Source organism: Falco cherrug, chromosome 1 (genome assembly GCF_023634085.1).
Source record: "Falco cherrug isolate bFalChe1 chromosome 1, bFalChe1.pri, whole genome shotgun sequence".
Lineage (NCBI taxonomy): Eukaryota > Metazoa > Chordata > Aves > Falconiformes > Falconidae > Falco > Falco cherrug.
Window position 1 is genome coordinate 11,934,840 of NC_073697.1, and position 25,918 is coordinate 11,960,757.

The window sequence follows — 25,918 nt, forward strand, 5'->3', positions numbered from 1 at the left end:
TTTCTCTATATATTTCAAAAGAAGAAAGAATTGATACATTAGAAATGAGAGGCTCAAACCCCAAGAGAACCCTAAGTCCTATTTATTACTCACAAAAATATTTCATCCACAATATTCAAATATTTTACAATATTTCTGTAGCATTTATGTTTTCATCCCCTTCCAGTATCAGTTACTTTCATTCCAAAGTCTATGAGGTTTTCTCATTTTCAGATCAAACATTCAAAGCATCCTGAAAATTTAATATCACCATAATGCTCTATTTTAAAACAAACAGAAAAAATAAAAATGATTGAATCCACTGATACTTTTTCCACCTTGCGAGAATTCTTCCTGTATGCCAATAAAAAAAAAGAAATCCAAACCACAGACAGCTGACCAGGTTACCCATTTGAGATGAGTTCTGCTATACGACACAGGGGCTACACAGATAATATACTCGAGAACTCGAACTTTCCAAAAGTTAAAGAGTGCCAGCTGATGAGGGTCTCCTTTTATTGCAGGGAAAATACAGAAAGCAGAGTGCCAATGGGAACCACACATACAGGTAACAAGGTCCCCTACCTGTCTCCTCCAAATCCTGTAACTATTTTTCTTGGATGGATTTTTGCTCATATTTTCTTCAACTCTTCCTGTACTCTACAATGGATCAATTACACCAGTGGAGTACTCTGGTTACTGTGAACCTCTGAACAGACTATAGGTGGAAAAAGACATGGAAAAACACTGACTAAAGACCTGCTGGCAACTCAATAGAGACACAATGGAGGGAGCCAAATAAAGCTCCTCTCTTTCAGACCTTTCAGATTCACAAAACAAATTTGCTCCAACACTGCGCTGAGAGTTTTGTCCTCATTTCACAAACATGCTGCAGTCTAACAAAAAAGAATGTGTGGGTTCACAGAAAGAAAAATGAAGCCTTGCATTGTCACAGGGCACTTGTGGAGGCAACAGGAAAATGCTATAACGTCAGTTATAGTGAAGTTGTGGTGTTAGAACCATTCAGAACAGTATTCCTTTTTGCTCAACCTTTACCTCTTAACTCATGTGCTTCATCAAGTAAGCTGTCTCAACAGAAAAATCAAGATTGCATGACATAGAGTTAAACGTTAACACTAAATATTTATGATTTCCTCAATGAGATAATCAAAATTCCTAAAAAAATTTCATAGATTATAAGTACAGAATGATAGTTCTATCAAAATTACCTTCCTGGTAAAAAGTAAAACTCACTTTAAAGGCTAATGACAAATGGATTAAAGCAGAACGTTGTTCAGCTTTCAACCACTTTTTTTTAATTATTATACTCTAAAACACTCAGTAAAGATTCAAAGGATCCTCAAAGTTCTTAGCAATGTGTGACATAAACACAGAAAGCTGAAGATTTCAGCTATGCCTAATATTTATTTCTCAAGACAGACAGAAAAATAAAATAGAGAATTAACCAACCAGACCTTAAGCCAATGTAAGTAACCTAAAACCTTTAACGTCTAAAAAAATTCAATCCTAATGTAACTTTCACATATAAAAACCAGATAACTTTAAATTTCGTTTTGAACGACAGTTAATTTTTAAAAAAAATATCTACATCTATCAAGAGTTAACAGTAACTGACTATAACTTCTCAAAACCTTAATCACAAGATACTTAATCCCTAACCTAATGACACAATGAAGAGACGATGGCAAAACACTTGCATAAACCAGCCATTCAGTCCTTGAATCCATAAGCACGACGGCTGACCACCGCTACAGACCACATGAGTGGCAAAAAGATGATTTGACAGCACAGGTGCAATGTCATAACGAGATGTGTAGCACAACCTCCTCAGTGTAATGTCTAATGCCAGGTCAGGGTTTGCCATTTGCAGAGAAAGGGAAGGCCTCTGGTGCTCTTACATAAATGCTTCATTCTCATGAATTTTCATTTTTCTTTTTCTGTTGTTGTTTTTCACGCGTTTATAGTCAAGAATGCCAAGATCTGACTGACGTTGCTAACAGCACTGTTGACCTCTGCATAAGTTTGTGGGAGGGCACATCACACAGATGCCCACCGCTCTATGCTTGCCTTCCCAGTAGCATACAGTACTTTCCCAATGAAGGGAAGTGACCACAGTCATACCTCACGACTTCAGCCTGAATCATGGGCTTGTGCCTTTTCCAATGTGCCTACTGGGACTGAAACTGTTAGTGAAAAATAAGCACATATTATTAGACAATGTCTTGCTCACATGTTTAGACTCATATTTTCTAAGTGACTAACAATAAAACCAGATAGACTCCAACATTAAGATTTAAGACATTACCTATTAAACTGAGAAAAGCATCTTTCATTCTGTCAGAAACTCCAAATTTGCTATAGTTGCCTGGACAGCACCAAATCAGAGGAGTCACTGGGAAAATAGGTTCCACATCGATGTCCTCCAGCTCCCTTAGTTTTGGACTGGTTTATAGATTTCTTCCCTCTACACAAGCATTCTAGTCCATATTCTACACAGGTTTTGGTGAGCAGCCTTTTAGAGCAAGTTTTCTTTGAAGGAAGGAATGAACTTGAAAACATAATTCTTTGAAACAGAGGCAGGTACTGCACAAAAGAAATGGCTAAAATGATTTTTAAAATTATTTCCAGTCCAGCCCCAGTGAACAGAGCTAAAATCTCACTAGGAGTTAAGCGGCACCAATATGAATTTGAGTTTTTGTGTTATCTGCAAAACGGGATGCCGATTCTGCTCATGTATGTCATTAAAAACAAAAAAAATATATAAAAAATTTAGTTCTCTTTTCCTTCTTAATGTGGTAGCAGGGGAGAAAACTTCCACGCGGTTCCTTATAGCTGACTGCAATTAATAGTGATACCTTCAGGAATTTCCAACAGCTCCAAGAGGTCTGACTACTTGCACAGCTCCCTGAGCCACAGGAGACCAGCCACGCTGCAAGGTCGCTGGCCACCAGGCAGGGTCAGGATCCAGCAGAGTGGATCAGCTGCCTTCTTGCCAAGAGTGCTGGACAGACTATCAGGTAACCAGGAAAAGCAGTAGGCCACCACCCTCTGCTCCCATATTTTTGCCACAGTTTTCCAAGCCACTTCATCCTTTCCCTGTGAGCTGAAGCCAGATGTAATACTGTTTTTACTGCCAGGGAGAATAATAAAAGAGATGCCATTAGTCTTTAATTTAAGGTTTACGACACAGAAAATTTTAATGGGAGTTAAATTAACTATTGACATTTATCACGATAATTTGTTCTGCAGCCTCTGACCTGCAAGACAGTAGCAGGATAATAAAGGCTTTGGTACATGGCTGAGCTGGGAGAAGAAACTGTCAGTTATCAGATGCGAGTAAGCAGCCTGTCAGATGCGAGACTTCTTGTTTTACAAAGAGAATCCAGTGGCGACTATTTTACCTTTGAGATATGTTCACACACAAACAATCACATCAGCTTTCATATCCATTCATTTCACAAGTGTCTGCAAAATGAGGTCCTGAAAAGTCTTTTCAGAGGAAGAAAGCTAAATTACTACTGACTATCATGGCATACAAAACAGCCTGCGTGACATCCTCATGAGAAAAATGCTTAAAAACTTTAAAGATGGTTTACAGATGTAAGTGTAGCTTCAAAAATGCTTACTATATGAAGCAATTACATTTTAAACAAATTTTAGGCAGAGTAATACAAAGTAGATCTGAGACAAGAAGAGACAGAGTCTTTTTGACTTAATGGTTTATTTCTGAGTGTACTGTGAGAAACTGGAATACCGTGGCTTTCCTTTCAAAATCATTTTTAACACCAGCTATTAATGACACATTGCAGGCAGGCAGGTCTGTATTCATCCAATGTAATTTCACTGGATTTTGCATCATGGGTAGGTAATTGTAAATGCATTTTTTATATTAATAAAAGGATAATACCACAGCATATAACTGCTAAAAGCCTCCATTCTGGAATTTTCTAATTAAAATGTTGGTATCATATCAACATGACAGAGCTTGTGCAGCCCAGGAGCAAAAATATGCTAATAAATATTCTCTTCTTACCATACAACCCCTGTGGCTTTGAATTCCTGCAGGAAGCCTCATCTATTAGCACGACTCTACGCAGGACTTCATACCCAGATCCTTGCCCAAAACTGTTCTGTAACAGTACGGCCCCGTGAAAGCTATCAGCATAAACTGGCTTGGACATCACAGGGCAGGGCAACCATGGTATGTTAGCCGACTTTTTCAAAGGAACATTTTCCCAAAGAATGGAAGCAAAAGAGACAAATTTTAGCACTAAATCCTATGTTTAGGCACCGAGTGGCATTTATTTAAATATACCTTTTCCTAATTATAGTCACGGGGAGAGGGACGAATGATTAAGCCAATCACACAGGCCTTAATTAAACCAAATTGTACTCAATTTAAGAGAAGTTTTGCTTCTTTAAGAACTCAAGGCTTAGGCATTTCTTCCTGCACCCAGCAGTTGATCATTATTTTTTCCCTTGAAACCTGATTAATTGCTCATATAATGTAACTTTTTTCCTGGCTTGTGTGACTGAACTCTTTTTCATGTGTGTCTCGTCATTTTTATTACCTAACTCAGCTATTGGCAATAGCATCATCCTGCCTCAGCAATTTCTATAGATTAAATAAATGTTGCATGAAAATGTGTTTCTCTCTATCTGTTTTAAATTTGTTGCCTTTTAATTTCAATATCCCTGTGTTCTTTTGTCATGAGAAAGAGTAAAAGCTGAGCATTTGATTGAGCTTCTCCATACCAGTTCATATTTCCTTCACTGCAAACATCTTTTTCCTGTGTCCTCCTTCTTTAACTAGGTCAGGCAAGTCTTACACATACCTTTTTGCTTGGTAGCCCCTCTGGCTCTAGTAATTTCCATTGGCCTCTGAATGTCTTCTATTTCTGCCATGTCTTTCTGCCATAATGCAACTGGAACTGAACGTAGCATTCTAGGTTAGAAGAAAGATGCTTTATGTTTAGATAATGCCAGTTAAATATTTCCTACGTTATTCTGTGTCACTAATATATCCCACTGCTTTGCTTGTTCCAATTGCTACTGCAAACCCTGTCCCTACCCCTGCTGACCTGACCCTAGGTGTCTCATGACCCTCTGTCTTCTGTAAGTCAACCTATTTTAGTGAATTCATTCGAGAGATGAAAACAACAAAGCACTCCAGCTCGGACTGTCTTTTACAGTTTGTGTTTTACCACCCCACCTACAGAGAGCCCATGGCTCTGGCTGTGGTCTCTAGGCATCACCATACAAAGAACAGCGATTACTTCACCCTGGAGCCACTGCAAACCCAGACCCTGCCCAGGCAAGCACTGCTACACATACATGTTCACAAGAATTAAGTTACACCTGCGTCCAGAAGCCTGCTAGGATGAGGGTCACATTTATTTCTGTTCCTCAAATTTTGAGCTGCTTATTCTTATGCTCACTATGTGGCATCTGGTCTATTTACATCATTTCCTAAGGTACTGGTTATTTCTGTTATGTAGGTGCCCATTTCTCTCAACATATAAGTTACCTTTTCTCCACTAACAAGGCAAAAATGTTACTATGATTACAGCTTCTCTGCCATAAATTATTTATTGCTTTCAAGAGCCTGTTTGCTTTGAGGGTAGGGAAAAAAGGCCGTTAACCTAGTGAAGGAACAGCCTATGATCCTGTCAGTAGTTTTCAACACAGATTTGTATTTTTTTAAAAAATTAATTCCAATACTCTCACAGTATTGGAAAATGCAGAAGTATTTATAGTTTTATTTAGGAGTGTTTACTTTTAGGTTAAGACGCTATTTTCTCAGGCTGCTTGAATTTTTTATTTGTTTTCGATTCATATCTTGTTTCCCACAATGGGGTAGATAAATGCAGAAATGTATATAGTATGCTGCGTTTAACTCCTTTGCTGCCCTCTGCTAAACATATTATGATATAGTATTTACATTCAACACACCACTGCTCCAGAGTTTAAGGCATAGCCTAAAGGATCAGTAAGGCCTGTCTTATACGGATCTCTAGCAGCGAGCCCAGCACTAAACTTGAGAGTGGAAATGGTGTCAGCAGCAGTAGCTGCCCCCCAGCCTGCCCACTGAATTCATGGCTGGTCTCATCTGGTACGTGTGGACTTCAAGATCCTTGATACTGCTCAGTTCTCAAAATTCCAGAACATCTTCTAAGCAGTATTACAATGAAAATGTTACATACAAATATATATCTTAAAAATTTAATTATTTTTCTTAAATTCCTTTTATCATGAGAATTTTGGGGTGGGGGGTGGTGTTACTCTGGTATTTTTGCTCATCAATAACCCAAGAGCAGCTAATCCACTACATTTCAGATACATCACCATATATTTCAGATACCACAGCTGGAGATGATCAGATGTTCATCATCTGATGACAGATCATTTGTAAAAGCAGAACCTTAGCTATGGAGTAATCTACCCAGAGAGACAACACTTGGCTCTATTGCACTTCATTCTTGGAGACCAAAATCCACACATTGTTTTTAAGGAAACCTTCCCTAGAAATAGCAAGCCGAATATAACAAGAAAAAAAGAGAAAAGGAAGTGTAAAGTCATTGACCTCATTCCACTATTACCTCTCATGGCTCTTACTCACATCTAGTTTTGTAAGGCATTTCAAAATGCTTCAGTGAGAAATCCTTTTGAAGTATCATGGACTGGATTAGATCTGTAGTATATGATGAAAATGAAAGACAGGTACCTATAGAGAAGAAAATGCAATTAGACACAGGTGCCCAGCAGCTGTCTGAGGACTGAAGGCATATATAATTGGGGAAGTAGACAGCTAGGCAACATCTAAAACCATCCATCGAGATGTGGACAGCTTACTGTAGCAAATAGGCTTTTCTGCTCTCCTGTGGCCTCACTTCGCTCAGGTTTTGGGGACAGGAAATCAAGGCACGTGGACTAGGAACAAGCAGTGGCACTCCCTGGCCAGACTGGCAATGCACGTGGTCAGGAAAGAGACAGAGATTTCAGAGTGCACTGGGGATTGCCATTTACAGGGTTTTTTCCTCCTTCCTTAGATTACTTACAGTTTTGGTTTAGCCTAAGGTACTGGGAGGGTACAGTTAGGTAGGTAGACATCTAAGGCTACAGAACTCGAGCAGCAAAAGGATGAAAAATACCACTAGAAGCAGCTCAGCAGGCATGGACCACAGCAAAGAACTGAAGAAACATCAGGCAAGTGTGTATGGGGCCGCTTTCTTTACAGAATAACCACCACACTGAAAAGCAGCATTTTGGACCTTCTTCAAAAATGATGAAACGGTGAAGTTAAACTATTAATAAAGGAACTGCTGCAATTCTTGAAATTATTGTTTGTTTCATGAACTTGTATTGGTTTTATGCAGAACTCTACCAATACTTGTTCTGGAAAAACCCTCAGATTATGTTTTTAACAATTTTGGTTTAAAATACAAGAGAAACTTTTTGAACACATAGAATATTTTTTTTCTTTTGGAAGAAAAAAAGCAGCGTGTTGACCAAACAGGAGTGAAACAGAAGTGTTTCTGTGGCTCTCCACCTGCTGACTGTTGCTGGTTTTCTTTCATAAATATTCACAATCCACTAAAGTCCTCTTTGTAGATCTAAGAGTGGAATTCTGGGGTTAGTGTACGAAAAAAATATATTTGGATACTGCAGAGAACAAAAGAAGCCTATCATAGCTGCTGTCTATGGCAGCTGTCTTTTTTTTTTTTTTTTTTTTTTGTCTTTTTCTTTTTTTTCTGGAAAAGAGAAAAAGGCATTTGTTTTTTGTGGAAATAAACATACAGTTGCCATCTGGAAACAAACAGGTATGAAGTGGTGAAACCTAGCTCTCTGGGGCAAGTTCACACTGTATTGCATTACAGACACCCAGGCAAGTCCCAAGTGACTTGGTGCACCAAATGACACAGCAAGAGCCACACAGAGGCTTCCTTAAAATCATATGAAGACAGTGAAATGGTGTTGATGAGCTGAACTCATTAGTTCTTGTTCAGCACTAGGCATACGTGCCCATAGTTCTTCACGGTAGCTGCTGGTACACTGCACAAGGTAGTCACTAGAAAAGTGTCTGTGGGAGAAGCATTTAATACTAAGCAGTTTAACTGTTCACACCAGTGCCACCAGGGGAGCTTCATCACTGGTTTCAGTGGGAGCCAGTTTATGCCAATACTTGCAGCTTTTAGTCAGTCCACCCTACAAACACAAACATTTAGGATCAAACCTCCTCAGCGTGAACAAATGAAAATGTAAAAAGGAATAGAAGATGGGAAGGACAGCTCCAGCTCAGCCACCCCGCAGGCAGCAACAATCAGGCGGGACACCTATTTGAACAAACTGCAGTTATTTGGAAGACGAGATTTCATACTGGCTGTCAGGAAGGTAATCTCTCTACAGCAGACACTGGGAATACCCTCCACACTGCTTTGTTCACCATCAAGAAGAAAAAGTTCACAGCCTGTCCCTGGGTTGGTTAGCATGTAAGAGATGCTGGGCAGGATGACCAGAAACTAGAAGTCAAGATACACAAATGGATAAAAAAGGAAGTGAGAAAGCCAGCTCAGGAACTTTCTCAGATCCTTAAATGCAACAGAAACACACAACCTGAAGAGACAGATGATAATATATTTCTTAACACAATCTTATGGAGGAGGTTGCCTCATTTGCTGAATGACAGAGTGGGAAGGGAGAGTCTTAGGTCCTCTACCTTTACAAACACAAATCAGTCTGGTTTATAGCCCAAAGAGAATACAAATAGTAATCGTGCAGTAATCACTTCTGCACAAACACCTCCTTAACAAAATGGATAAATCGGTATTATTCATTTGAACTAACAGAAATGAAGAGAATCTCACAACTTCATTGTAAGAAAACACTGTCATACAATCAATCTCTCCCTGCTTTGTAATCAATAACTTTGCTCTGCCTTGGTTTTTCTGAACTGGCAGGAGACCATTACCTTGTGACAACATTCTTCCATTTACATCTCACCTCTTTAGAAACTGTAGAAACACTCCACTGGCCAGATTTTACCAGTAAATATTGATTGAAGATAAAAAAAAATCCCAATAGCCGTCCTCATTTAAGCCATTTAACTTAAGCAGAAGCATGCTTCTTGAAAGAGACTTATTTTAATGAAGAACAGTATGACAGAAAAAAATCCTTTGTAGAGTTAAAGCATGCTTACTGCTAAATAGCCTCTTTGTATAATTAGGATTTGCAAAGTGGCAAAACACAATCCAATTAAGCAAGTTAGGTTCATGTGATTAACATCAGACTGGCAGTATTGCTCTCATAGTTCATCAGTAACTTTACTAATTAGGACATTGCTAAGCAGAGACATCTGACCTTGCCTCAGCCAGTTCAGATTATGGTTTACCCTTCTGAACCCTGCGTCAGCCCCACTGCTTGCTGCTTTCCTTTCTTTTCTTGCTGGTGGACACTTTCCTGTGATATTTTGTTCCTTTTGAAAGTCATCCTAGCAGTCATCAACCATCATCAAATAATTAGTGCCCCTTTGTTCACTGACTGAAGAACAAAAAACTGAAAAAAGATAAAAGAGCTTTTAACAGGGATATTTTTCTGCTCATACTCTGAATACACTACAATATTAAAATCAGAGCAAGGCTGCATAGAAAAGCAGCCAGGAAGCAATTTTAAGTTTCAAGTAGCAAAAAATGGAAATTATCTTTGCTGGCCAAATAGTAACCGCAAGTGGAAACGGTGTCACAAACGTTGCTCCACAGCAGCACAGCCGGGGAAACCATATCTGTGATTCCAGTCCTGGCAGCATCCCTGACCCAGGCAGGACAAAAGGACAAACCGTAGTCACAGATTGCTTTGCTTCATCTTCTGCTGCAGGCAGCTTCCTTTCCTACGCTGCTGTGGGTGTGACTGCAGCACTTCTTATCAAGGGCCAATTATTTCTGCTAAGTAGAAAAACGGAAAGAAGATTTTCTGGATTCTGTCTTACACATCATAGCTTTGTGGTTAGGTGGCCTTAAAATGACAGCCGACAGAATAAAATAGTTTGGAAAGCACATGCAACTTTGTGATAGTGATGAAGCAGTAACTGATAAACATAATATAGAAGCTTTTAAGTATCAAAAGAAAATACTATGAATTTACATTTTCTCTAAAGCAATTCAGCAAATCATAAACTGAATTGATTCATAATATATAGAACTTACAGAGCACAAAGAACTACTATTTGAATCACTTTTTCCATTTGATGCTAGAATTCTTCTCTATATTCTTCCTAGCAATGACTGCTAAGCTACAGAAATAAAAATACTGAATAAAAATTAACTGTAGATCTTCAAGGATAAACCCCCATGGCTCAATGCCAGTTACAACCAAAATGTACCTACGACATTAAAAAGATGTTAATAAACCTGTTAGGAACAGGGAGACAAACAATGAATTAAGCAAATTAGCGGAAAAATGAAACCTCTAAATACAAAAGAAAACTAATTATGGGATTAGAAAGGATTAAGTGACAGAGCCTGAGATGGCAGGGAACTTTACTCAATAGTTCTTCAGATCCCTGTTTGTCCTGTGTTTCCAATCTTTCCAGGAAAGATTCTAATGGATTTTACTGCTGCATAGATCTCTCAGCAGTCTGTTTAGTTTCTTATCTAACCAAACTGTTTTACAGCCCATGCAAATAATATTCCAAAGAAAGTACCAGCAGCGCACCGTGCTCTCCATTCCATTCCTCCCTCTGCTTTACACTGCTGTATTTCCTCTACTTCTTGGGCTATATCACTTTAGCCATTAGAGACACAAATACCAAGGATGCTAAATCTTGCATGGACCTTGTAGCTCGGCTCCCGACTAACTTGATGCCAGTGAGTTAATCTTTACTTGTTTTCTAGACCAAGGCATATTCTCAAATACTATGGCAATGCCTCAAAATATTGCTGCAGTAGTGAAGCTTGTCAGAAATCCACAGAATCTTCACAGGAAAAAAACAGATCAACAAAATTTTAATCCATTCCCTCTGCTCTCCATTAATATTATCAAAACAGCATGATAAAGGCCAATTCCAATTCTAGTTAACACCTGGATGCAGAATTCAAGTGCAACAAGTTGTACTTCACTCACATTTCGTGATAAAGAAACTGCTTAAGCTAAAATGCTTCACTTGCATTCCATCAATTTCTCTAATAAATAAGTCAAAACAAATCACTCTGCTTTTCAGACACTTGACTATACACTTTGAAAGTATTCAACAGTTTAACTTCCAGCAGGGGAAATGTTTTCTTAAACTGTGTCCTCACATACACAAATACATACCCACAAAATAAATCTTGGGACGACAGTGAAAAGAAAATTAATTTCAGTCTGGAGAACAGCTGAAGAGATAGACATAGGTAAGATGATGTACTAAACTACTTACTATTTAATGTGGGGCTTTTTAAAATATGTTCTGTGCTGCGTATACCAGTTGATGCTTACTGTCATGAATGCTGGCAGATGATGCTGTTTGGGTGAGTGAAACGATCCCAGAAGCTACCCTTTCCACAGACACCCATACATAAGGATTATAGGGTGAAGGTTTTACTGCACACCTTTGCTTGCAAGTTCTTTAAAGGATCACAGCACTTGTATGTCAAGCACACTGTGGCTCTTTCTGTCGCCACCAAAGAGCAGAATTAAGGCTGGTGGATCCATTTACACTGCGTTTTAACCTGGAATTTCATTTGAGTTATATCTTAAGTTAAATCATTTGACCTTATATCTATATGATTTATTAGAAAATGCATTTAGCATAATTAAACCTAGACATACAACTTTGTTTTAGATCATAGAGTTACAGTTAGGAGATAAGCCAGTCTAAGAGGTTTTAAACTGATATTTCAAGGACACTGATCCCAAGCCTACCAACCCACACCATTTGCAAGAGGCTTCAGGTCAGGCTTACAGTCATCAGGACTTCAATAACTTCACCCAAGACAACCCAGGAAAGAGGGGATTTGAAGGCTGCCAGGGATCTACCTTTGGCCGAGGTAACTGCATACACAAATGCAGGCCAACTAAGGACCAGGTAGGCCTTCATAAAAAAAGAGAAAGCTGAAACCATCAGTAGGAAAAAAGGGACCCTTTTTGAGCCACCTTTCAAGAGACATCCTTACAACAAACTGAATGGAAGTAGGATGAAAGACTGCTTGCTTGGATCTGAAAATATGGTTCTAAGACAACGTAATACAACCAATTCTTAGACTATCAAGACAAATCACTCCTTAACTGGGATCCAAATATATCAGTCCTTCCCATAGTGTCTCCGTGGTGTTCCCCTGTTTCTGGTCCTCTAAGCAGAGTGATGACTCCTAGATTTCTTTTTCTTTATGCTCACATTATCTGTGATTTTCTGACCTAGATCACATTGTTGTAACTTTTTCTTCCCCTTCTGTAAAAAGCAGGATTTTGAAAGTTTGGTGGAAAGAGTCTAATCCCTCTGTGTCCCCAACCGTTCCACTACCATCTGCGACAATTGCCACAACTAACGACCTCGCACCACCACATCTTCCCCCTCTCACCAGTTCCATGGTGAGCTCTGGTAGATGGAGGGTGATGGGTGGCCTGGTACCTGGCAGAGCCTGGGAACACTGTTCAGAACCATGGTTTCCAAGAAGGGGTATATGAAACCCATCATCAATCCACCTGAAAGGGAAAACTCAAAGAACTGAAGGAACAATACATAGGGACTGGACTTTGCTGAGATAAAAATAAAGGGTTGGAAAATGGAAACTTCACTGTCAATCAGGTTACAACACACAGTTTACCCATCCCTAAACATAGGGCTCTCTTACGCCTCTCCCCATTCCCCAGCATACCGCTCAAATCAGACTTTCCAGAGGTACTTTCTGCTCCCTATTGCTGCTCCACATAAACAACAGCCTTCTGCTGACCCTCTTATCCTCACATTGGGCACCACTGCCTGACAAGCCTAGCAGCTTTCTGGCTATCTCCACAGAAGCTATAGTTTGGCTCCTTCCTTTGACAAGAATTCTAAAATACCCAACTTCTATATATTCATTTTTCAATTCATTATTCAGATTTATTCAACCATAAATCTGCTTGAACAGGGTTCCAGAAAAAAGAGGGTGTGGACAGGAGAGGGAGGGGAAAAAAAAAAAGAAAAAAAAAAAAGAACTGATAGTAACCCTAACCACATACAATTTCCTACCATGGGTGACACTGCTAAATGAGGATTTGCATCTGAAAAGGAACTGTTGAATTAATTTTCATGAAATACAGTCCCTAGTATGGACACCACTGACCTTTCACCTAGATATCAACTTCACAGGGAAATATTTCTTTGGCACCACATCTTGAGGTAACCAAGAAAACCTCATATTTTCTTGTTACATTTCCACTTGAGATTTTCTGCCCACAGATGCAACTCCTATCTCCAGATCTTGTGGAAAACGAACAAATGTGCCTTTATTGTGTTGTCAGAAAACAGCCATTTGAAGGCATGCTAAAAGTTAAGCGGTTTATATGGATGACAAGAAATAACGTATTGTATTCCTCAAATTCAGAAGACTTAGCCAAAACCCCTACCTTAACGAAAATCAGCTCGCTGAAAACATTGTAAGAGAAGATGGTGGTCTAGAATAAATATTTACTGTAATTTTATATATATAAAATTATAGTGACACTGCATTACTTCGTACACTTTACTGCATGCATGTAAATTTAATCTATGCTACTTGACACTTTGTCCACATGATACACTTAAGAATTATCTTTAATGCACTTTCTGTGTTATTATGGAATACACATTCCATTGTGAGTGATACTGTATAAACCTGCAGTTATAGGGGAAGGCATTAAGAATTTTGGATGGACTTTGTTTTTTTAACATTTTCCCAATTAAAATTATGTATCAACAGATCCATTTTATAACAAGCATTTAGTAGCAGAAATCTTCAACATTTTGCAAGTTAAAAATACAATTCCTCAGAGAAATACACTTCTGTACAGTGTTTAGAATGAGCTACAACAGCCAGTGTTATGATTCGGCATCAGTTCATATCACACAAACCTCATTCTTCTCTTTTTGGCCCAAGTGGGTGCACAAGCTTTACCTTCTTATAGAACCTGATGTTTCAAAAAGCTTAAAACCGTAGCAGCAAAAAGAAACTGAAAATGTCGAGTCTTCTCCTGCCTTCCCTCTCCCCCCTTTCTTTGACAATTTTATACACAATTCTGATGAAATCTTAAATAAAAGGCAAGAATCACCTAAAATATTTTTTGTAATGAAGACCAGGACAAAGCATATTCATGTTTTCAGCTTTGTGATAAGTATTTCACATAGCATTCATAACTAGTTTAACATGTGTTTGGCTTATAATGATCTTTCTGAAAAGAAACAACAGCTTGGGTTTTTGGGTGTTTTTTTTTCATTCCACAACAGCAAATAGTTATTATTAAGGAGGTTAGAGAAGATTACCATAATGGTTCTTTTTGGCCTTAAATTATGTCCCAGCTATGAATAAAACATTCCTATCTTTGATTATGGTTTGAAAGGACATTTTAATATGACATAAACAGTCCACTTAAGAATTTCAAGTGAAAAGCAAAAATAGTCTTCTCCATCTACCTACCCAATACATTCTTGAATCCTTCACAAGAAAAACAAGAAATGCAGGAGGCCACCTTATCAGCACTAAACAAGTCTGTCCTCACAAGTTCTCCATCTTGCCAAGATTGACCATTTGCTTCTAGAGCTCTTGTAAAGAGCAAGTACAGCAAAGGCCTTCAAAGTGTGTGTGTGTGTGTAATCAGTTCTGAGTTATACTCTTATTTTTTCAAAATAAGATAATTACTTTTGCCAAATGGAAATGACATTTCCCCTGGTGATGATATTCCTTAAAAAAAACTAACATCCTTTTTATTTGAAGCATATGCATTACAGATGGTTTAATAGATGTTCTTCCCATTCTCTGGTCCTCCAAAGAAGAGGTTAATCATAGTATGTGGGAAATCTAACATGTACTGACCCTATACATTAACAAAAATAAAGTCCCAGATTATAAAGACCACCAAGGAACCTGAAATGGGACTTAAGAACTGGAACACCAAAACTGCAAGTTGTCGCAGCCACAAGTCGTATGGCAACTGTCTGTGAGAGTCTGAAGTCCCACCACTGCTTTGAATTCACTTTCTCTGCACACTGTCCTAATGTCCACATCTCAGCATACTCTCCCTTGTCGATGCCACAGTCCCTTGGGGTAGGAGAATCTCACACCGTGTTTGTACAACACCTAGAACAATGCCATCTTAATCTTTATTACAGGCTCTGCTGTGCAAATACAAGTGATATGTATCTCTCTCACTGTATTTTTCTATATAGCCCTATATATCCTACCAGATACTTTTATACACGTAAAATTCTTTCAGGTTAAGTTCCTTCTATTTAAGCAAACATAACATGAAGTGCACCTTGCACTGTATTCTTCCACTTGCAGAATAATACAAAATAAGAGAGTGCAATGTAATGGATTAGTGAACCGAATCTCTGAAATGTGCCAGAGCTAGATCACATCTGTTATTAATAGCAGCAACCCAGCTTTTATAATGCCTTTCATAAAGAAGAAACCTAAATGCTAGTCAGTTTTAAACTGATAACAGCAACTATGTCAAAAATGTTGGACTTGCTCTGTGCATGGTTCAAATGTGAGAATGCAAAGGCACTAGCAGTGCAAAACGACCTCATCCAACCAAAGCATACCTTACCCAACTGGGAGATTGTGCACAGTACTGTCCAAGGAGTAAGAACAAATCATTCTTTTGCCGCTGAATAATTTTTTTCTGCAGCAGCAGCTTTAATCAAGGAGGTTTTGATTACAATGCACTTGAGAAGGCATGAACAGCTAATGCAGTGACAACCCAAACTAAATGCCAACTCCATCATGAGCTGATGTTAGCCTCTCTATCAGCATCAAAGCTTTTCTAATACGTAGGTTTGCTCTCCATACAAAAGATTCAGGATGTGCCCCAGTGGAAGAATGGTGAAGGTACCTCATCCTGAATACGTTTAGGTGAATGACCAGTTCTAGAAAATGTGCATAATACAGATCCCTGTACTACGTGAGCAAGGACAAAACCTCAAAACAGCTCAGTAGCAAAGGAAAAAAATTATTTCAACAGCTAGGACTTATTACAGGCACAACCTGGTACTAAGGGTATCCAGTGACTCTCAGGAGGATGTTCAAGCCAATATGATGAGGGCAGGGGGGGTGCCACTCTTGCTCTCATCTTTCTGTTGAAATTATGGCTGCAACAATTTCCCCAAGTCAAATACTCAGAAGGCTCCTTCTGATTTCCTAACGTTATCACATGAAGACTGTGCCAAGGAGTAAGTTTTAACCCATCTCCAGCATAGCAGATCTCCCACAACTTTAGTAATTGCTTGGAGTGTTACCACCTGCTGTTAGGGTGAGGCAGTAGTCCCACTGCTCTCTTGGTGGTGTACTGAAATAGCTGAGATGATCATGTTTGGGTAGGTGCTGATGTGTTAGATCTGCCTAACAGATAAAACTGAACAGAGCAAATATCTTCAAGGAGACAGATCTTAGACATGAGCTGCCAAAAAATAATAGGAACAAAGTGCTTTTAGGTATACGCACAAACAGATTGTTAGCTGGCTGGGAAATCGTAGTGCGGTCACCAACCATGTGGTCTACAAGGATCCAGCTCAGACAGGCGTAGGCTGGAGCTGCACACAGGTTTTTCAGGCTCACCGTTCTGGATGCATCCAACATGTAGTTAAGACCACCTCAACCAACACCCTCTCCATTCCCTATCTTTATGAATATCTGTCCATGATACTAAAAGTGTTCATATATAAATTTTTCATACCATTTCTGATCCCTGACTTACCTCTTTAGCACCCAGAGTGGGGAGGTTATCTAAACCAGAAGAAAAGTAAAGCAGAGAAAAGTTCAAAAGCAACCATGCGCACTACAGGGATAGTTGAGGCAACTCAAGACAACATGAATTACTATTCTGAAGTTTTCCTGAATTCCATTGATGACCAGAGCATCTTCAGCTATCACATCAGCATAATCCTAGCCTTGCAAAGTCTGAGCTCAACTATTTGAAAAATACCATAGGTTTTCTGAGTGCATTTATCACTTACGTTAAATAATCAGGCACACAATACTAATCCCCAGAAAATAATAAACTGAGCTGTCCCGTCAAATTTTTATGCAGGCGGCCAGCAGTACTGTGCCATAAGATCTTAATAGGATTTGAAAGTGTCCTCTCAGCAGGCTGCCATAAACATTTTGCTTCACTTTGAGAAAGCTGACTAGTATAGTTTATACTAGACAAGTCGCACCAGCCCGTTCAAGGACACTCCTGTGGACTCGGTGCCAGAGAGGAGTATAAGCTCTAAACTGGAGCTTTGCCAATTTGAATACTATCAAAAAAACCACCCCAAAACAACCCCAAACCTACAACCCATCACTTTACCTTCTTCTTTCAAGTGTTGATGTAGTACTTTCCATGATTCTTTTGATCAGTGACCCAAAAGATACACTAAAAAACAAGGAGCAGCTAAAAAGTACAGTAAAGGGACAGAGGCCTTGAAAGTATCAGACAAATATCTTTCCATACAAAACACATTTTTCCATAGAAATGAGGGGATGTGATCTAAAGAGAAATGCTGTAGTCAGCACAACACATCTATTTGCTAAGTCTCAAAGAACAGCATCAGCACTCCAGCCCCAAAAAATAAAATGAAAACACCATCACCTAGTTCTACAGAAAAAGATCAAATTGAGGGGAGTGGGAGGGGGACAGAGGGGAAACGGAGCTACAGTGTCTTTCACAAATAACAGAAAAGATTAATAGCCATCTCCAGCTTTCCAAGCTCTCTCACGTCTAAGAACAAGCACTAGAAAGAAAAATATTTTGTTATTTAATTGATGGCTACCTTAAAAAACAGAGTCACTGAAATTGGGTTTTTCCTAATTAAGAACAAGAAAAGCAGAGGTTTTCGTAAGGCAACATTAGCATCTTGACATATATGACAAAACAAAAGACCTACTTGTTCCCAGAAATTAGGAAACTTGAAAATTATTACAACGAGCATAGGAGAGAGACACCATCACGCACTGAAGCTTCTTTGTGAAAGTTTTGACAACAACAAACATTTTTTCACATGATCTTTTGGTAGCCTAGTTTTCACAGCTTGACACTGAGCAAGCTCCAGTCTCCAAGCAGGTTCAGTGCGCAAGTGGGATTTTCCTTGAAGAATGGTTGGATTGTGTCCCTCAGCACCCTGCACTGTCCTCCGGAGCCTGGCTCTGCACAACACGATAGTCACATCCCTCAACTACTTTGGCGTAGCTTCTAGGCAAGGACCCACATGACTTGGAGGTAATGGGAAACAATCAGCCAAGTACAAGATGATAAGTGCGGGTGCCAACGGGCTAAAGCACTCAAATCATCTTAAGCATATGAATTTGGGAACGCTAAGATTACAGAGGAATCGTATCTTTGCATTAGGAACGTTAGGAACTGGAGGGATTGCAACTGAGTCACTATGCATGTTGGTAACATCAGTCTGCAGAGCCAGTTTACAGACTGAAGAGGACAGTAATTTTATCATCTCAAAATAAAAGCAAACCTGAACTTTCTTTATCAATATTAAAAGTTTCAGATTTCACCACTTTACATGAACTTCATTACTGTAAGAGTGACAGCTTTGCTTGGAAAAAGAACCTGATTTATAAGACAGAAAACAACCTGGGTTTGTTCAAAAAATGAAGTTTTGATAGCAACACTGGAACAGTACATAAAATATGATAAGGCGGCCTAGTTTTGGTACCCATTATCCTTATATTGTATTTTCCATCATGTTCCATTTGTACTGGGTCCACTTGAATAGGAGGGCAGTACCGAGCTGAAAAGGGAGTGAGTGAAAGGACACATATCAAAGCCCTAACTTCTGCCCTTCACAAGCCACTGACCTTATGCATTGCTGCATGCACAAGCATTTAACCTTTTAACATCCTGTGAAGGAATTTACCATCATTAATGGGTTTTCATACATGTCTCTTCTTGTACATTTTATTCAGCAAGCACTCATTGCTGACAGACTGGTTTGTGGCTTGTTTTCATATTTGGCATTAAAAAGATCATGAAGAAATGGAACATGTCAAAGGTGACAGGATCAACAATCACTTAAATCAATAATTTTTGTAAGTTTTACATTGCATTGCTTATATCTTTCAGTTTAGTACTCCACTTAAATGCCCATTAAGGCTTTTCTGCATTCTATTTCATTTATTTTGACAAGGATAAAGAAGTATTGAAGCTTCCAGCAAGCTCATAATTTTGAGCACCTCTACAACCATACCTTTTTAAGCAACTTTTCCCCTTGAAGTTTGCTCTTTAAAGTCAGAAAGACCATACAGCCTATTAGAATATAAAGCAGGGAATAAACTGAACAGAGTAACTTCCAGCTAGAGTATTCCAGGAATTAAATACGATGAAAATGTTTCTTTCTGAATTCCTTTCAAGTTAATTTCATGCAGCAGAAAGAATTCAAAATAGAATGCGTTTGTTGAAAATTCTGCTAGCTGTCATCTAACAAGTTTGTAAATCTTTAAAAATTTGCCAGTTAAAAGGAATGTGTAGTTTATATTTGATGCTGGCAGAGTTCCAGGTACCATTACCCAGGCAATCTATAACACCTGGGAGAAAAACACACACACACACACACACACACACACACAAAACCCACAAAAAAACCAACAACACTCCCACAAAACAACAACCACCAAAAAAACCAACCACAACATAAAACAAACAAAAAACCAGAATAAATTATGCCCAGGTTTCCATTGTTTAGAAGATTTAACTAGGTTTTTTTATGCACAAGTATAAACTGATCTGGTTTTCCTAATGTAATACAATACTTGTATAAAAGAAAATCTAAGGAACAATTACTACACAGTAGCTACTAAATCTGTTCCTTTCCCCTATCTTTCAGACTCTACATAGGAACCAATGTCCTCTAAGCCTTCCACTAAAAGATATAAATTTTAGTAGACAACAATTATGGAAAAATTTTGGACCAGCCAGTTTGGTTACTCTCCACGGAATTCACAATAATCAATATCCTGCTCCACCAGGTCACCACCAAGCATATCTGCCAGGCAGATCCCACATGATGAGTGTTGAACTTTTCCTCTGTAAAGCTTGCAATGCTTACACTGCTCCCAAGATAACCTACAGAAAGCAGTCATATCACATAATGTGGTTGACAGCACCCACCACACAAAATACTAATGCAGACACCCAGATACATCACTGGATAGCAGAAGTTTCTAACCACGTTCCCAGCATGCTGCAGGAAAATGCTACGTGTAGAAATCTGGTACAGTGCCAAATGCCATCAAAGAACAGTTTCAGATGCTGTTGTCAAGAAGACTGGAAGGTGCTGTTGTCAAATTATGCTGGAGTAGCATCCAAACCCTCAGAAACAAAGATTGGTTAGCTTCACAACATCCCCATTCTCAGCATCCTTCAGTTTTTTAAGGGGTGGGGAAGGCTGAAGAAGTGCAGCTCCAAAAATGCACCAAAAGATCAAACAGAAATTTTCAAAAACTTCTGTCATCAGAAGACTTCATCTACCCTTTGAAGATTTACCCTTACACAAGAACAGCGGGATATGTTTATGACAAGATCCTTCTTGCAGTGTTAGGTTTATGGTTGGACTCAATCTTAAAGGTCTTTTCCAATCTAAACAATCCTGTGATGCTATGATTCTCCCTCAACTTTCCTTCTCCTTCTAAAACATACCCATGACTGTGAATCACCACTCACTCTGTAAAGTCCTCATGATTCCACACCGTTACTGTACAACCATGTGAACTACCAAGTGTGTTTGTACATATTTCAGCCAGAATCCTGAGTTATTACACCACATGAAAGAGAACCTTGACCTGTGAAGCAGAAAAAAATTGGCAGGAGGCAGAAGAGAGAGGGCAGCAAACATTTTCTCCTCCCCCTGCATTTCACATTAGGACTGCATCTGTCCCTGTGATGTATATGAAAATATGACATCCCCTCCCAAACTGATTTTGCCTTAGTACCCAGTACTACATCTGATCTGAAAACAGAGGTTTCTTTATTGTATTCTGTTTTTCATGTATATATATATATATATATATATATTCTGGAATAAACAACATTGCCTTCAAGATGACGAAAATATTTCAGATATTTGCGGAGGGGGGTGGGGGGGTGGATCATAGGAAAAGTATGGGATCTTAGCTAAATGTCTGGGAAGACACTTAAAAGGAAAGTGACTGCAAACCACTAGCCATGGCTGTTAGCTTTAATAATTCATTTGCCTATTCATTTACATGGTGGGGGATGGGGATAGGGAGGTGGGGGTGGTGTCTGTGCTGTGTGTGTATACTCATAATTCTTCATTAAAAAGTGACAGTGCTAATAGTCTAGAAAAACTTTATGTTCTTTTCTAGGGCGTGGTTTTTCCATCATTACCTCTGAATGTCAGTGGGGCAAGTTTCCAATACTGTTCCCCTTCAAAATACTATAATTACAACAGATCTCAAGTGTTTCTCAATGTTTAAGGCAAGTGGATGATTCAAACCCATCTCAGCTTTTACTCTTCTCCTGTTGAATAACAGTTTAGGGAGCACATAGCACTTTTTTATGTGGTCCTAGTAATAAAACAATGAAAATAAGTGACTGTTACTTGCTGTGGACAAGCTGTGTTTCTTGAAAGCAATACAAAGCTCAGAGAGCTGGAAGTGCATGACAGGAGTCAGTGGCCCTCTCAAGCAACGGATCTCAAGGTCACATTTGGCCCTGTGCCTCAGAAGGCGACCCAAGAAAGGCTGAGAAGATTGCCTTAGGAGTACATGATTAAGTGATAACATCATCACCCCTGCATTCTGCAAAGTGGTAGTCCAATTCACTTGTGATAAACTACTTGTTCTCCAGCCTCATAACTCAGGCACTATACATTCAATTATTCTATCATAAAACAAATGGGCAATGATATTATTGTTGTTATAATTCCTAGACAAAATAAGTTAAATTTGCTAAGGGAAAACAGCTAATTACCCCTTGGCTTATGTTAGAATTGCAGCAGGTAAGCAGATGAGTAAGTTATTTCAGTCAAGTAACTTGGAAACAGATGGTGATATATACCTTGATATAGTCTTGTGTAAATTACAGAAAATAATAAAAATCATCACTTTTCAAAGCTTTCTTGACCTTTCCTCAAATAGAAATTGGGCCACTCAGAAGACAACACCCCCACACCAGCTCTTCTGCGTCCCTAGAAGCACCTCATTTAACTGAGTCTGAACAAAACTGCAAAGCTGGTGCTTGAGACTGTGGCTGTATTGCCTCACCTTTGCCCTTCTAAATAAAATACAACATATCCTGACAGAACTTACAGCAAGGTCACAACAACAAGATTTTAATTAGAACAGAAGGAAAAGGCAAATCTCCTTCAAGACAGCACCACCTAATCTTTGTCCCCATATTTTCTTCCAACTGTTCTCGTTTTGCAAGGAGGACATGCATGCTTCCATATATAAATATAGGTTCTCATTTTTTTACCATTTCTAGATATTTGTCTGGTGGTACTGAAATGCTCAACGTATGAAATACAAAATTATGTGTAAATCCCAAGTCGTGTTTGCATAAATTCTGTGTGTCCTGAAAGGATGGATTTCGTTTGGGTAGTCTATGACAGCTAAGAAAATGTATGGTAGCCCAGTGCCTCAGCATGTTCCAGCTGCCAATAAAAAATTAAATCTTTCTGAGTCTCATTCTCTGTCCCTACTTGTGAGATCAGGTTATTTGGGGAGTAAGAGTTGAAGCAGAGCACAGAGTAATTCCCAGCCCCACCCCAAACAACACACTATTACTGCTCTAAGCTTTTATAGTCTCATTGTGTTACTTGCTAGTACCATAGCTTTCTTCCTCCATCTGTATTGTGAAAACGCACCCCCAGAGCTCTAGAGGGGCCAATCTCCTCTTCTTGAGTTCAACATGCGAGCCAACCTAAGTTATTACAGATCCAAAATGATATGCAGACAGGGAACTTTCTCCCATAATTCCAAAATTGCTCTGATCAATGGCCATGTGAGGCTAGGGTATGAAATTTTCTTTTCATGAGCCAACATAGCTTGCAGCCTTTAAAATCCCACAAGAATCTTAATGACAAAAACTGATGTGGTCCTCTATTCCCTATGTAAAGCAAGGAGAATGATTTCCCACAGTAGATTTCCCAAAGAATTATGTGAAGACAATATTCAACACCATAAAAACATACAACAGCATCCACTGAATAGTCAGGGTACAGTTTGTCTTCCCTGGCAGCAACATGGGCTCTGAAGAAGTCCTGACCCCCAGTGTGCATTCCTGCTGCTTGCTCCCATGCTGAGGCCCTCTCCTCAGTTGTGCCACACCTTGTAACTCTTTGATGGACCACAGAGTAACCCGAGTCCTTCATCTAAACCTTTTTGATATCATCATCTTGGTGGTTGGACAGTTTTCTGGTCCAGATCTCCACAGGTGGTCTCACAAACTATTAGGTTTGCGCACAAGTGGTGAGGGATCCCAGATAGGAAAAGTAAAAAATGCAGCTGAGAAAAAGGTATATAAATTCCTGATATGGTTACTCCTCTTTCAAGAAGCTGGGCATTACATACTGGCTTTTCAGCACAACCCTGATCTCATCAGAACCAAGACAAATTCAATGAAATCTAAGCTAATATTTAGCACTCTTCTCATCAAGTTCTAAATGTTTAAAACAAAGTTCTAAATTTCAAGTCTTAATGGTTGGCAATATTCCTCAGAGTAAAATCTGATATATTTGTAAAAGTGCCTAAGAGGCTAGGCACCAGAATCTGACACTGAAAAGTAGCTACTGGCCCTTTACAGTGGTGTTTATTCTAAAATTTCTTTAAGCAGATAATAATTTGGGTGAGAAAATCCTACCAAGATAAGGCAGCGTAGCTTTCAAAGATATTTTCTCCGGTTAGTTTGGAGATTTTGCATTTGTTGTAAAGTTTGAACACAAAGCAGTAACACAGAGGGGATAAAACCCCCATGCCTCTGTATGTAACATCATGTTGACTTAGTGGAACAATATAAACAACACACTAACCTTACACTCTTGTTGCAGGCAGAGATCTAAAAATAGCTAATGTCTCCACGTGTTTTACAAAGCAGGAAATATTTATGTGAATTACAGACTGTGAAAGAAGATAAAATAAAGGGACATTAGAATAGGACTGTTTGGGCAATTTTTCGTCTTATTGATAGCTGGAAACAACAAGAACTGCTGTGTGCACATCATGAACATACGTGGAAAAGCATACTAAGCTCTAAGCTCAACCCTTCACTGGATGATAGTGAAAAAATGATTATTTTTTATGATTGATAAAGGTCACAGCACACCCATTTCTAATGTTCCAGCCCTCACTTAGTCTGTGAAGCTTTGTTGCCGTAACACAGGTTTTATCACCAGAGATTTATGGGCAGACATTCACAAATTCAGATCAAGCCAGCAAGACAACATTTATTTTTTTAATCAGCAATATCATCTCCCTGAAAGCCACAAGCCCTCAGCTAACAGGTAACTATTACCAAAACGCCACTGCAGTCACAACTGCTTGTCTGTACTGTGCAGCAAATGAAGCCTGCAGTAGGCTCTGCAGTCCTGTTTTGCCCGTCACCAGAGCAACTGGAGTCACTGGCTATGACTGGAGTGTGCCATGGCTCCTTGCCTGTCCACTGCCCCACGTTTCATGCCCAAGGAAACCACAGCACAGGGAAGGGGACATAGTCAAGGCCTACATCAGGTGTAGGTGTTTGGAAACAATACTCTGGCCTCACACTATAGGCTCTATTTTTTGTATTGAAGGCCAGCTGCATCCCAGGTTTAACCCCACAATACCCACACTTTCATGGTGTTAAAATTTTTGACTTTTAATGGTGTTGTGATTTCAGATTCTGCTGCCCAGGTCTTCTGCACTAGGGGTGAGGTGGAAGAGAGATGGCGCAGGGTTCCTTTTGCATCTTAGCAAGAAAACCTGGCAAGAAATGGCTTAATAAAATAGCTCGTTTGGTAAAACTGAACAAAGGAATCACCAAATCATTTCAGTTGGAAAAAAAACCTTTAAGATCATGAAGTCCAACTGTTAACCCACGACTGCCAAGTCCATCACTAAACCATGTCCCTAAGCACTGCATCTACACATTTTTTAATAAGGAATATAGATAGCAATATCTGTATCAAGAGGAGGAATACAGGCAGCAAGCAAATCTTGTGACCCTTCAACTGCTGGGAACCCCACGTTTCTGCAGCATCAGACAGATGCTGGATGGATTTTCCCACAGCAGATGTCATCCATAGAGAGAGGTTCCTCCTTTTTGATCATTTGAGCTACTATGTAATTTTCTTACCAGAAAACAACTCACTTCATCATTTCTGCTGTCAAACAGAAAGGATGTTGGCTTGAGAACTTGCTGCTGCACAGTCAGATAAAGGTAAAGCCAGGCGGGTGGCTCCGGACGGGAGTTGCCCACAGGCTCCACTGCGGCTGGGGTGATCCATGCCGAGGGCTCCATGCACCACCGCACAGCCTGAAGGCCAGGCTGGACAGGCAGCATAACGCAGCACAGCACGGGCCTGCACCTACCCTGGGCAGCTGTTACGTGGGTCAATGACTCCTGGACATTCAATGGTCCTCCAGCGAGGATGACTACCTCAGGTCAGCGTGACCAGCAGCCTCACACCACTGCCCTGCTGGCCTGCCACCTCTGCAGCTCCCACACAGCGCCAGACGCTCAGGGTGATTTTAAGCAAATATGTAATAGTATCATCAAATAATTT

General features: G+C 39.4%; 1 protein-coding gene across 1 annotated transcript in view; it reads right to left on the reverse strand.

Annotated features, from left to right (window-relative positions):
• SLC7A11 (solute carrier family 7 member 11) overlaps positions 1–25,918 on the reverse strand; it is a 242,637-nt gene that overhangs the window by 106,636 nt on the left and 110,083 nt on the right. The window contains exons 2-3 of the mRNA XM_055719310.1: positions 6,620–6,724; positions 4,836–4,945 (exon numbers count right to left, since the gene is read on the reverse strand). The gene's annotated coding sequence lies outside the window, so the exon portion shown is untranslated. The remainder of the gene's footprint in view (positions 1–4,835; positions 4,946–6,619; positions 6,725–25,918) is intronic.